This window comes from Malaya genurostris, chromosome 3 (assembly GCF_030247185.1).
Source record: "Malaya genurostris strain Urasoe2022 chromosome 3, Malgen_1.1, whole genome shotgun sequence".
In the NCBI taxonomy this organism is placed as follows: domain Eukaryota; kingdom Metazoa; phylum Arthropoda; class Insecta; order Diptera; family Culicidae; genus Malaya; species Malaya genurostris.
The window spans coordinates 81,409,413-81,419,148 of NC_080572.1; the positions used below are offsets into that span (position 1 = coordinate 81,409,413).

Sequence of the window (9,736 nt, forward strand, 5' to 3'; positions counted from 1 at the left end):
AAGAGCGATTTTTGTTGCTGTCATGAATTAGCATTAGTCCATGCTTATTGGTTACCTGGCAACTAAGTGTGGCGAAACTCATCCTTCACCATCAAAACGAACTACTGTCACAGAAAAGATCGTGCAGTCTTGTAGTCCATTAATATTTAGGAAGACATGTTAAATTTCGATGCGATGATACTATTTGTTTTGTTTAGACAGACGATTTTTGTTAACGAAAAAAAAACGATGTTCGTTCTTTCATAGAGCATTTTTGTGAGAGGCAAAAGGAAACCAAAAAAAAAAAAAAACTGTAAATTAGGCTAGGGTCTTGTGTATACATGATATTTTGAGTGAGACTCATATTTTGTGCGTATTGGCCTTGAACCAAAAACCCCAACGCGAGCGGGCCTCGGAAGTGTGTTTGGCCATGAGGAATCCGGTAGATTTTTGACATCGATTGGAAAAGGATGCCGAAATCTGGATCTACTATTACACTTCAGAAAATAGTGTGAATGCCCGGCAATGGACTGACGCTGACACGGGTGCTCCGATCCAGCTTACACACCATAAAAAATCTGAATTTTACAGGTGGCTTAATCCCTCGCACGATGTAATTCATAAATACCTAATTTAACTAATTACGGAAAATTCAATTTGATGTTCGATTATCATGAATTTTACTGGTTTCGATTGTAACTGGCATTCAGCTTGTAGGTGCGAGTGTATGAATTTAAATGCGCCTTTTATTAGCCAAGCAGATGTGTGCTTCTATAGCTCAGTCGATAACCAGGCGTACTTTGTGATCCAATGATTATCTGTTCAAGTCGCACGGGGGTCGCGGCTTTATTTTATTATCCTTGAACCACCTCATGTAATAAGCGAATTAAAATGTTTTATTTCGCGTAAGACAAGCTCGATTTTTCTTATCCACATTTAGAGTAGCTCTATCTGTTATGGAACATGAAAGTTTCTATTTTTACTGCCAAATATAACAGCAATGCATTGTTAAATTTAATTTGTATACTTAATGCTTCTCGTGTATTTTCAATTTACTAATAGTCCGGACCAAATCAGAGTCTTGGGTTACAGTAACACATTCGATTTAATAATTTATTATCAGTTCGGCGAGTAGCTAAAATATATTGTTTTGTCTCAACACTACAATATACTTGAGAATAACTTTTCGCTTGTGACAAACCGGAACAGTAAGCTACTAAAGTTTGTAATTTTTGAAAAATGGCGCAAATGGGAATATAGTATGAGGGAAAATGTATGGCTAACCCAAATACAGCTACAGCTCAGTTGGATTAAGCGGCGGGCTACCGAGAGAAAATTCGGGCCGGGGGGGACTGCCATATTACAGACAAGAAAATAAAAAAAACATTTTTAATATAAGAATATCATCGTATCAAGAGATTTTTAAATACATTGAGTTCGTAAGCTAAATTTGTTTCGATTTTTGATATTTTGTTTTATTATGAAGAATGTAAAAACCATTTTGAATTTCCGGGCTCCCGGAAAAAGTCAACGCCCGGGAGGATTCATTTCTTTGCCCTCTCGACGGCCCAGGCGACAGGTCCTCATCAGGTCTTCTCTTCATCGATAAATTTGAAATCAACGTGAAATGAATGATACAAGAGCTATGGAAAACATTTATCATGTTTTTTTTCTATCCTTTTTGACACTGTCGATAAAACAGTTTGATGGGCACACTCAAATAATGTTGATTAGTATTTAGCTACAAAATGATAACTAGAACAATACTACAAATGGTTTGAATAGCAGTTGAAAATAAGAATGTCGATAAACGTGTATGTATACACTAAGGACTTTTATACGGTTTCTTTTTACGCGGATTTTCGAAATTACGCGTTTTGTTTTCTTTATTTTGAGGTTTTTTCACGCGAATTTCCGAAGTTACGCGGTTTTTTTGCGTGGTACGTATCCCCCGCGTAAAAAAGAAACCTCAGTGTATTGTGGCATATAAACTGCGGGAATATTTCACTGAGTGATAGTAATGCTAAAATTGATTATAAGCAAACCATTTCTTTTTTCGTTTTCACAAATATGTTCGAGAAGTTTGTCATTTTTGAACTTAAAAGTATATTCGGCCAAACAGATTAGATTAGTGTTCGGTTGCCGGCACCCCACCGTAACTTTTGACAGAATGCAGATAGCGTCATTCCGACAAATGTCATGTGTGTGTAATAGCAGCACTTTCTTTTTGTGTCGAATACCAAAGCAAACAGACACTTGTACCACAGAACACAGATATACAGGCTTACATATGAATTGGAGATGGGCAATTCGCTCCTGAGCTGTTCCAGTGTATCGAATCATTGAAGTGAGCTGACAGCTCACAGCTTTTTTCAAAAGAACCGCAGCTCACCAGCTCACTAATTTGCTACCGAATTCACTGCATTGTGACGAAGGGAACACGCAACGAGCTGATCGGATCTTCGGCTCTTTAAAAGATTCAATTTAGTCGACATTAATTAAAGATAAATTAATTCGAATTGCATTCATTGCATCATTGCAAATCAATGATTTAATTTCGATCATGCATATGATAGAAACCCGGTGCATAAGAAAAACGGCGCACAAAATTAACCTTAAGTTCAAACTAAAAGAGCTGATGAGCTGATACATCGAACCGATTCACTTTGGTGAGCTGATCGGTTCGGAGCTGTTCACCAAAATGAGCTGTTTTGCACGCCTCTAATATGAATTGTGTGTAAAATTTGCTCAACATTTGCAGATGTCACCACGATCGACACGAGGTACTACCACAGACTAACAGACATGACAGTATGAGTAAATTTTTATAAAAATAATTTTTCGTGATGCACTAGTTCCATCTATATTGTACTGCGCGAACTATTTACTATCGATACACCCGTTGTGTTATGTAAAAGTTTCTCTTACTAGTTGGTTTCCCCAAGTTACTCTTACTAGTTGGTTTGTCAACACCGATCAGCTGCTTGCAGGGATGCCTGATTTCATCATAATATTTGAAAATGAATCGTCACAAGAAATTATTGGATTACGTTGATAATATATTTAACTTTTTTAGCGATGTTGAATGGTAACCATTTATTTTTCTCAACGTTGTTCATCTAGACTTATTTTTAATGTATTGGTAATTTTCATCCGAAATTAAGTGGCGGCAGACCAGAAGCAAGTGAGACGTAGGCACAAGTATACAGTTTTGGCAATATGTATTAAATCTGTATCCTGCATAAAATTCGCATGGACGTATACAAATCAATAAATTACAGGTAATTCTGTATGAATGGCAACTCTGTTGGTGAATGAAAAAAATAAACACAGTCTAGATGACATACAGGATGTTTTTGATAGGGTAACTTGCCGCCATCATGCCATATGCGAGTAGTTGGGACTAAAGGAATATTCGAAATGACCGTTAAAATGATTAAAGAATCTAATTTGATCTAATTTTTGGTGAAAAATTCACTTTACGCTAGTTTTTTGTATTGCTGTTGGTTAAAATGACAAGTTTGTTTTTGTTTTATTCCGATCAAAATCTCGTGTGATTTATGCGACATGGAAAAAATTGCCTTTAACACTTAGGGAAATCGTGTGACAAGTGTTAAACTTGTTGTAGTTGGAATATTTCTATAACAGGCAGAAGGATTTTGTTATCGTTCCGGAACGTTTTGAAAAATCGCGGCGAATAGTCGAGTAGGTGGCATTGTTGTTCCAAGCCTTCTAACTACAGTTCGACATGTAGATGGCGCTGTTGCACAAACGATGATGTTTTCGAATGAAGCTGTCAAAATACATACACGCTCTTTGAACATAACTCATGGTTTGAGTTGCGTTTACTCAAATTCATAAACTGGAACAATATGTCAAAACTTGAGTATGGATTTGAGTAAAGTTTACTAAGGCCATGAGTTATCTCGCATTTATTCATACATTAGAGAAAGCGTTGATTTTCCAAACATTTGAGTGAAAAAAATACTTCTAGCAGTTCAGTGCGTTTTCTTTATCGGAATATTCTTATCGAATTTAAGAGTCCAAGAGCACGCCGTTTTTCATTACCTTTTCTAGATCCGGCTTTTGAAATCATGAATCATCAATCATAGGTGTGTTCAATAGTAATTTTGTGGTTTCAATTATGCTAAGTGAGAGATCCTACATAAGGATATCGAAATCGTTCAATTTTGACTCCAATGCGGTCAAATTGAACGCTTTTCAATAACTGTTTTGCCCTTCCTATTTAAAAGAAAGAAGAATGATTTTAATTAGGGAATCCTTTTATATAAACATTAACGGAAAAGAATTTATTTATTTTGAGTGCAAAAAACTCAAATTTAGAAAAATATATTTTTTCCATATTTTGAGTAAAATATACTCAAATTTTGACAGCTTCATCCCTTACTCAAAAATGAGTAGATAGGTGGTAACTCAAGTTCAGAGTACGTGCACTTTTTAATGAATTTGAGTGGTGTGTCACTCAATTTTGAGTTATGTTCAATGAGAGTGTAGGAATGTTTATTCTTCAGTGAATTTTTATTTATTTGTAGGTGAAATTCGAATAATTATGTTGTAATTAGGGAAAAAACATTGATTTATATCAATTAGAATTTCAATCAATATTTTTAATATTCCGTTTGAGAAGTTTTTGGTTTCAGAAAGACATACAGATTGATAATATTGACTTTACTTGTTGATACCGCTCTGAAATAATTGGTCTGCCCGTTTATTCTACCCAGCAGTTGTTTAAACCTTTAATTTTGATTACAAAAATTAATGACATAACCTCACTTAGCATCGATATATAAATATAAAGAAATTAAAAGTTTACTTTTAACAGAAAATGAAAATTATAGAATGATAGTACTCAAGAGAGAGCAAGGATGTGAATATATAGTAGCTGGTTCGGATAGTAAATTGTAAAAGACCTTTATCACTACTTTCCGACATACCAGAGACTTGGGCGATTCGCATTGTTCAGATGCCTAAGCCCGACTCCTCTGGTAGAAGGTAAAAGTTAAGTTACTAAAAGATTTCTGCTTGCCTAAATGACCCTCTGTCACGTCTCTCATTTTCCGTTCTATATATTCACATCCTTGCTCTCTCTTGAGTACTATCATTCTATAATTTTCATTTTCTGTTTCTACAAAAATGGTCTCTGGTTAGGTGAATATCGCATAAAAAAGAAAAAAGAAATATTGACTTAGTCGTCAAAAAAGAAAAAAGTTTACTTTTAATGCAACTTTTAATTACTCCACCTTTTCAACGATTTATTATATAAACGGAAAAATTCATTTGAAAAATCATAGTAGAAGTTGAGGAAAAAGTTTTTACTTTGAGGAGGTAATGTTGATCTTAGTGCATTGAGCGAAATCTACCGTTTATTCAGAATAGAGCATTAAACTTGGTTTGATACTATTTTTCAAATGCCTGGGAATAACAAATAAAGTATCCAAAATAAATAGTACTCGATCGCTATACATTTTAGTACTTGAGAAATCAACATTACACTGGTTTCTGTTCAAAAAAATTTTGATCCGAAAAATTTCTGAAGATTTTCCATGTTTAAGGACTATTCACACATATCCGGTCCGGTTCAGTGCCGGCACGACACCGTGCACGGATACTGATACTATTTCATTCGTTTTCTATGCGCGCATTCACACCTATCCGGCACAGTGCCGTTTCAGTGCAGCTCGCCGTCAGTGTCGCGTCCGTCCGGCAAACTCAAATTCGTCGTCACCGATATTTTTCATTTTCACTGAAGTCGGTATGTCATTGCATTGGCTGTGCCGGAACGGAAACAGCACGGAAACGGAACGGAAGGGTACCGATAAAAAAGAACACTGACGGCGCACTGAAGGCACTTTCACTGAACCGTCACGGAACTGAAATGTGTGAATATGTAGTCCTTTAATCGTAGTTTACACTAAAAAAAGTAGTAGTAATCACTTTGAAATCGATTTTCTTCTACTCGGAGTGTACTTTTATTGATGGTATCTATTTTTACTATTGAATAAACGATAAAAGTGTTGCAAATCACTACTGCCGATATGAAAATTTTCGAAAGAATCCTCATTTTCTTGGTTCCAATTTTTATTGGCAGGTGTCGCTACCGGTAATTCAGCTTTGCGACAATGTGCCAATAGCAAATTTGAAATTCACACAGCATTTAGAAAAAATTAGTTCGAACCTGTATATCTGTTATCTGTGCTTGTACTTCTTGCTGCACCCAAAACAAATTTTAATTGCGTGAGAATTAACACAAAAGTTTTATCTGACTTTATGTATAGTATCATAAATTGAGGAACATCATTCGAAAAGGTGAGTGGATTGAATATTTATTAGGTGAAATCGATCTTTTTCGTGATTTGATACCGGTTGCCTTCAAAATTTTCGCAAACAAAGTTTATTTTTCGGAATTTTCAAAATATCTACCGATTTCAGTTACCGGCACTCCAAGGTGTTCGGTTACCGGCAGCCCATTTCTTTCGACAAATCGTGGAAAATTGTCAGTGATGCCGAATCTGCAAATTTGTCTGTAAATGATCAAATTTCGAAACCTTTTTTCATCTGAAGACTTTTCACAGACTTTTGAAACTTTGATTGTTTGCCGACATTCGTCAGAATTTACAGACTTTTGAAAACTGGCGCGATCTTTTTGTATTTGCTAGCGCGATCTTTTTGTATTTGCTAGCTGTATTAACTGGCATCTCTGGTGATATGCAACACGTGGATAAATTGACAGCTTCAATACATTCGTCATAAAAGTAAAAACTTTGGCTCTTTGGTTCTGTTAGCCATGGCGACTCCAAAAAAATCGTCAAAATCAAGAAAAATTAACTTTAATGCACTGATTAATGCCATTAAACGTTGCTTAGTGGATGAGAAGCCAATACATTCGGCTGAAGTAACGTATTCAATGCCGCGAAGCCGGTGGAAGACCGGCCAAATCAACACAAAAGGCGCCACCATCATAGGCCAAGAAATCCAAGGCAAAGGCACCATCAGGCAATGAAGACTTTTATCCAAAACGTCACCGAAAAGAATAAATTCCGTTTTTTCTTTTGAATAATTGCAGTCTTTACTTATACTTTTCCATTTTTAACAGAATTTCTTGAAGTAACCGAACACCTTTTTTGAAATGGCCAAAATTTATCACTTTATTAAATTGATACTTCCAAACTTTTGAGGATGTACAAAAATGGCTCTATGAACGAATGTCAATGTAAGTTAAGATTTCTCCTACACACTTAAAAAATCCCTCTTATTAGATGCACATAAATGAAGCGTCGCAGTTCACGCAAAATCACGTGGGAAAAAATTTAATATTGTGTCTATAACTCCATGACATGAAGTTTGTTAAAATAAAAAGAGAATACTGATAGCAACCGCCGCGACTTGAACCGAGAGACTCATTGGATCGCAAGTACGTCTGCTAATCGACTGAGCCAAAGAAGCATACATCTGCTTGGTTGATAAAAGGTGCATTTAAATTCATACAGTCGCACCTGCTGGCAGAATGCAAGTTACAGTCGTAACTAGTAAAATTCAAGCTAATCTAACATTAAGTCATTACAAATGAAATTTTCCATCATTTGACAAATTAGGTCATGGATTGAATGGATTACAGATTTGAATAATCCTTATACAAGTCAGGCATGATTCGACTTTCACTATCATTATTTGACTCACAAAACTTGCTTCTGTGTAAGAATTAAAAATTATATGATGATTTCTCGGAATATACACTGAGAATTTTTCAAAGACATATTTGGCTATTGATTATTAATCACCGACGGTCTTTAGCTTAGGTGAACTTACACTACCAACAATACACTTCACATCTGCAGAACAATATTTACTTAGTTCTATGATGTCTTTGTGTTATCCATTCTTCTTCATTGATTTGAACTTTGCGTCGGAAACGATGCTAACCACAATTTCCCCGGGTATTTAACCCGCCAAAGGATCGTAAAATACATCGTGGTGATGCGGTTTGAGTTCAACACTTACTAAGGTCCAGGAAATGCTGCGTAAAGTTCATCATTTCCTGCCTGGCCATTAAGTTTGTGGCTTTGTAGGTCAAGAAATGTGATGAACAATGAAAAACGGAAATTGGAAAACGCAAACGCCTCATTAAAATATCTCAAAATTGGTTAGTCTCGTATCGATGGGATGTTATTTGAGTCTGAGGTATAACATAGCCGAAAGCGACACAACATTTATGAAAGTTGCAAGCATATCATCTAAGATACACAATCGATACGTATAACCACTTAAAGTTTTTGTGGATCACATTTTGTGGTGTGTTGTTTGTAGTTATCGTTACAGTCTTTCAAGCGGAAGGATAATATTTCTTGATTTTTTTTGGTGTGTATAGCAAGGTGTTGCAATAGCTTTGAGAGCTTGATCAGCCCAAGTAAGAACCAAGAATTTGGACTTGTAGAAATGTGCCACTACTAGAATATTAGAATTCTGTAGATTGCCATCACCCCCATAAGAGCACATTTCATCCCGTCATTGGCTCACAGCGTGTTGGCCACGGTTGTAAAATTTTATCAGTTCAACCGTTTCTTTTGTTGACATATTTATAGCCGGATAGAAAAGCTTAACATATAAAACGATCAGTTTTATGACAGGAACTCAACATTTGATATTCTTCATCTACATAACCGGCATCCTTGTTTTAAACACTTTAACATAAAGTCGATTCATTTCTGATTCGCAGATATAACTCAACTTCAACCGGCAAAAGTGCAAACTAACTGGAAATCATTTACTACGCGGACACGTATCACACAACCCGTTGCGGTTTACTCAGTAAGTTAATTTATTACGTCCACTTCTTAAATCATTTAATTCCTCTGCGCTCGATTGGAACTGAGAAGAAGGTGTTTTATTCACCACTTCCCTCCAGTAGGGGCTCAATTCGGCACACAGTCGGCAAACACATGGAACGGAGTTGTTTCGCTGCTGGCCGATATCCAATGTTTCAACTCAACATAAATTACTAGATATCGATATTCACCGACCGCCTTATGACAATTTACATAATTATTTTAACTTCTTGCCTTTGTCTAGTTAGCACCTTCGAAGGTTTTCAACAGTCCCGCCCCACGATGCCACAATTTGCATACAATTTCTTATCGCACTAATAAGCGTTCAGTTCGATTGCAATCGTCGAAGCTTCCGTACTGCCGAAGATCCTTTTAAGCCCGCAACTGTAGATATCGTACCCGTATCATTTGCCGGGATCAAAGAACGCGCGCGTCCGAACCGTCAGGCCGACCAAAGCAAACTGGCTCAGCTGGTGCTGGTAAACAAACCACCGCGTGCCGACGAGTACGACGACGACGACGCCGTCGTCGAAGAGCAGTTGGTTTTGCAAATTTGCAAAAATGAACACTAGACCGTGGCCGACGCCGCCACCGTCGCCGGATGAATGAGCAGCGTGCGCCGTGCGATCGCGGGAGAAAGAATAATCTGCGAGAAAATTGGTGATGAGGCATTGTACGCCCCCTTCCTTCCGTGCGTCCTCATTCTTCGAGACACCGAAGTGCCCATCGTTTCCGCTTTGTTGAGGCGTTAAAGCGTGAGCTTGTTGGAGTCGGTCAGTGGTCAATCGGGTGGCTCTGCTTGGATTCGAATTTGGAAAAAAGATCACTTTGTAGGTGCACTTTTAATTTGTAGTAATGAATATGCAGTGGATTTAACGGTTTTTTTAAGGCCAATAAGATACATAAAATTTGAA

The 9,736-nt window shown here is 36.8% G+C and overlaps 1 protein-coding gene across 4 annotated transcripts in view; it reads right to left on the reverse strand.

The window, feature by feature from the left end:
* The window catches only part of LOC131434936 (uncharacterized), a 76,170-nt gene extending 66,774 nt beyond the window's left edge, over positions 1 to 9,396 (reverse strand). For 2 of the 4 annotated variants that reach the window (XM_058602236.1, XM_058602233.1), the window contains exon 1: positions 9,222 to 9,396. The gene's annotated coding sequence lies outside the window, so the exon portion shown is untranslated. Of the gene's footprint in view, positions 1 to 8,633; positions 9,036 to 9,073 lie in introns of those variants that run through there. The other 2 variants (XM_058602234.1, XM_058602238.1) reach the window with 2 other exon arrangements.
* Positions 9,397 to 9,736: the final 340 nt, after the last annotated feature.